This window comes from Cnephaeus nilssonii (assembly GCF_951640355.1).
Source record: "Cnephaeus nilssonii genome assembly, chromosome: 21".
Lineage (NCBI taxonomy): Eukaryota > Metazoa > Chordata > Mammalia > Chiroptera > Vespertilionidae > Cnephaeus > Cnephaeus nilssonii.
The window spans coordinates 16,513,126-16,517,923 of record NC_137092.1 but is presented as its reverse complement, the minus strand read 5'-3'; positions in this window follow the sequence as shown (position 1 = coordinate 16,517,923).

The following is a 4,798-nucleotide window of genomic DNA, read 5'->3' as shown; positions in this document are numbered from 1 at the left end:
ACGCTGCTGCTTTCTGAGGGTTGGTTTGGCAAGAACAGATGTTAGAACTTGTTTGTTGATTCTTGTCTGGCTAATAAATCATCACCAACCACCTCCCCTACAGCGATCCAGGTCCTCCAGGCTCCTTCTGTCTCTGACTCTCTCCTGTGGTGGAAGGTGCAGAGGGAGGGAGAGGGTCTGGGGGTTGAGAGACACCTGCACAAGGGTCACAGATCTGTCGGCAGGAGACACGAGACCAGGGACACAGACTTTCTCTGCAAAGTAACCCTTCCCTCACTGGGTTGGGCTGGGCAGGCAACCAGGGCCAGAGGGTGGCTCTATCTCCTGTGATGCCAGGAGAGAAAGAGGGGCAGGGAGGGAAGGGGCTGAGAGTAGCCCCTCCTTCCCCCACCCCCCTGCCAAGCACAAGACTGGGAAGGGGGAGAGTGCCCTGTCAGCCTGTGTGTGAGCCCTTAGGCTTAGAGGACGAGGAGCCCCCTACAGCGGCACCAAGACTCTTTCGTGTCTCCCAAGCAAGGCCAAGGCCACCGGCTTCTGCCTCAGTTGGAACCCAGTTCTCTTCCCTGTCCCTTTTGTGAAGCATCCTCTGCCCAGACCTACTTCAGGGCAGCCTCCTGCCCCAGGGCAGAACCCCGTATTCTGGGCTTCAGCCACCTGGAATAATCTGCCCTGGGTCTTATTTTTGTCTCATACTGGGGGCTCTTCGTGGCAGGACTGTCTGCCCCTGGATTGCCCTCAGGGCTCAGAACAGAGACTGCCCCCCGCCCGCCCCAAAGCCACTCAGGCCCAGGTACTCCAGTGGTCCCTGTGCAGCCTGCCCAGGGCAACCAGTGCCATCAGGGCCCCTTTTCCTGCCAGAGGCACAGAAACCCCCCAGGCCCGTCCCTGCAGCCTGTCCCCCAGGCCCAGGTGCTGCAGCCATCACACCACCCCCAGCCTGGTGCAGGTGCCAGCTCCAGTGACAAGCGAATTCCCCTCCTTTCCACTCCAGTGCTAATCAGCTTAAGGAGAAATATGGTTGCTGAGTCAACAGAGCTGGGGTTCCACTTCCTGCTGCCTGTAGGTCTAAACCCCCTCCTGAGCAAGAGGAGAGGGAGGGAGGGCAGGGAGCAGATGGTTTACATACATCGGAGGCCGAAAGCGCAAGAAAGGTCTCAGATTAGACTCAGGGAGTCACCTAGTGGCTGATTCCTTGTGGCAGGGGGAGGAGGCAGAAAAAGGAGTTCACTGTATAGCAGGAGCTGGGCATCAGAAAGTCAGAAAACAGGCTGTGACAGGATGGGCAGGTGCTGGGAGGAGGCAGGACTGCCTAGTGACCCCCTTGGTGTTTCTGAAGGAGCAGAGCCTGCTAGAGGCGGGCAGAGTGGGACCCAGGGACCCTCCGTCTCCCTCTCCTTCACGCAGCGTGGGGTGGACTCACCGAGGGGAGTCCAGATGATGGCATCCAAAGCCCTGGGTTCCCGTTGTGGCTCTGTGCTAACTGGCTGCATAACCTTTGCAGGAAACCTTTTCTCTGCGTCCGTCCATTCCCCACATTCCTTTGAAATGGGAGCAATGCCTCCTTATTGGCACACGGGGCTGCTGTACCGATCAGACAAGACCATCAGAAGGAAGGGCGTGGCAGAGCAGGGCTAACAGGGACCTCAGACCCTTTGTGACTGACTTCGGTTCAACTAAATAGGAAACCGAGGTCTAGAGAGGGGGAGTGGCAGGGAGTTGGACGCAGTCAAGCCCAGGTGGTGTCATCCCAACCCAGGGCTCTCCCTTATACACAGGGCCCCTCCACTAAGCAAAGGGATAAGGTCCCCATCCTCCCGAGAGCTCCAGCTGCAGGCCCAGCCCTGAAGACCGAGGTGGTGGGGCCTCCTTCCCCTCCCCAAAATCAGGGGCCCCAGCACCATCCTGCTCGCTCACTGCCAAGCTAAGGTCTGAGGCTGTGGTGGGACCTCAGGATGAAGGTAACTTTTATTTATTTTTTAAAATATATTTCTTTATTGATTTCAGAGAGGAAGGGAGGAGAGAGAGATAGAAACATCAATGATGAGAGAGAATCATTGATCGGCTGCCTCCTGCATGTCCCTTACTGGGGATCAAGCCTGCAACCCAGGCATGTGCCCTTGGCCGGAATCGAACCTGGGACCCCTCAGTCCACAGGCTGATACTTTATCCACTGAGCCAAGCTGGCTAGGGCTGAAGGTAACTTTTATAGGAAAATGAGCCGGAGCCATTGTGTTGAGGATGGGGGTGGGGGGCATTTCCCAGTTAATCTTCCCATGGCCAGTCCATCCCTCCTCTGGCACAGCCCACTCTCAGGTCTGAGGGGAGTCTCCCAGCCCCAGCCCCAGGCCCCCTTCAGAGCCTGAAGAAAGGCCACACCTTCCAGCTCCAGCCCCTTCAGCACCATGGCTGACCCTGACGACTCTCCATATTGTCCTGCTCCTGCCTCCCCTAAGCTGCCCCTTTCATCCTATCTGCTCCCTCAGCGAAAGCAGAAGACGATCTCAGTAAGGTGTCCTATAATCCTGGCTCAGGGGCGCAGAGTGGGGGGCAAGGGGGGGGGCGCTGTGTGAAAAGAACTCCCTAACCTCAGCTATCCCAATTCCACAGCACATCGCTTCCCATGAACCCACTCATCACTGAGGCCCCACCTTCAACCATCTCTACTGGCCTGAGAACACCGGACCCCACTTGAAAGCTGAGGGAGAGGGTCAAAAAGGTTAGAAGCAGGTGGCACAGAGCTTCCCAAGGCCCCACAGGACTGCAGCCATCCCCTCCAAGACACTGTGGCTTCTGGGACAGCAAGCTCAGCACTCAATTGGGGTGAAGACCTGGCCAAGCCCCTCCCCAGGGCCAAAGGCCGTGGGGCAGAAGCTGAAAACCCCTGACAGCTTTGCCGTCTCTGTGCAGTCTCTAAGTTGGATCCCTGTATAGCTCAGCCTCCTAGGCTCTATGGTCCGGTCAACACACTGGAACGGTACCCCAGCCCCTCCAAAATCTGCCAGGCGACTTGGATCCATTTCCGACCAAGTTCTTCACCCCCTCCTCCCTCTGCCCCCTGGTTGCTGCTGCCTGCCAATTTTAACCAAGTGCCATCCCTTACTCCTCCTCTCTCCCTCATCCATCTTCTCTTTCCTGTTTGTTTACCAGACTTGAGGCTGCTACCACCCAGATGAAGTTGTCAACTTTCTAACCTGTCAAATTTCTTTTGGTGACCAAGGAATTCCACCCACCAAATAAAATGTCATCATTGATACAACCAAAAAGTGGCTTTAAAAAAAGTGGCTTAAAATGACTTGCAGAGAATCAAAGGAGGCGGAAGGCAAAGGGAACCTGAAAGATAACTGGCCTGTCATTCCCAGAAGACACTGGGCTCTCCCTACCTACCATGTCCCGCCTCCCAGCACAGAGCCCTTCCCGCTACATCACGATGCAGCCCCAAGAATGAGAAGTTGACTGCAGTCCCAGGAGGATGGCACCTCAGGAGCAGGGCTGCACCTGTAGCATAATGGATCCAGGAAAGAGCTCTTGACTCCTCAGGAGAACAGACTGTTTGGCCCTGTTAAACCTGCCTCACCACCTAAGACACCCAGAGGGGCGATCTCAGTCCCCAGTGCCTGTGTGGATGGTGGGAGTGGTGGGAGCTAATGCACCGATTTTGACAACTGCAGCCTGAAGGTCCCTGAGGGATCCAAGAGCCCTGTCTGGCTCCAACCCCAAAGTAGGTCAGATTTCAGATAAGTGGGTGGTTTTCCTGTAAGTGATGAAACCCTCCTCTGCACTTAATGGCAAACAGACTCAACTTACCCAGCACACAGGACAGGATGGTGAGGCCACACTGCTGCCTCTTCCCTCTCAGCCCCAAGTCCCCACCGCACACTTAAACTGCCCCTCTGGCCTTCACCTTCCTCTGTCACCAGGACTGTCAAAAACCAATTCCTCTGCATATTCCCTGCTCCCAACCTGCAACTGGAGTCAACATCTCTGTCCAATCAGTGCGCCTCTGATTGGCACCCAAGGCCTTTCTTCTCACAGGAGTTTCTTCAACCCTCTCTTCCTGTAGGATGCCACTGCGGTTAAGCCCCACTGGAGTCCCAGTACCCTCAGCAACACATTTCAGGAAAATCTGCAGTTTTGTGACCAGTACATGTACCTTCCCTCCCTCCGTGCACCCTTTCCTGGCAGGGAGGAACCATGCCTTCCTTCTATCTTGTCACTCTGGGCATCACTGAGCCTGACAGCTAACTGAATCCACAGACCCCACCAGCTCCCTTCTCCACCCACCCACCCCTTCCTCGCTGGCAAAAAGCTAGGGATCCAGAAGCCTCCCAGACTTGTTCAGCCCCCAAGCTCTCTGCAGCTTCCAAACCAGTCTCGGCCAACTTCCAGTATAAACTTAAATCATCTTCAGGGAAGGCATTTCACCGCTTTACCTCTTGCTGGAATGAATTTTATGTCTAACAACTCTTTCATGTCACAGAAATTACCTCCTGGACTTCCCCAATCTTCAGAGACACCTGAGAACAGTAATATTTCCCATGTTTGGGATCAGAGACTCCTGCCCCAAACACAATTTACATACAACTCCTGGGTCTTCAATGACCACGAACCTAGTTTCTCTGTACCTAGCTTAGGTACAGAGAAAAAAAAGGCAAGGTAATCATCAAGGCAGCTCACGATGGTTGGGGAGTGCTTTCCACAAGGTAAAAACAGACAAAGGCCAGGATAACAAATGAGATAGGTCCAAAACGAAAAAGGAGGCCATACTGAAAAGTAGGAAAGGGGTAGGGCAGGCAGCATC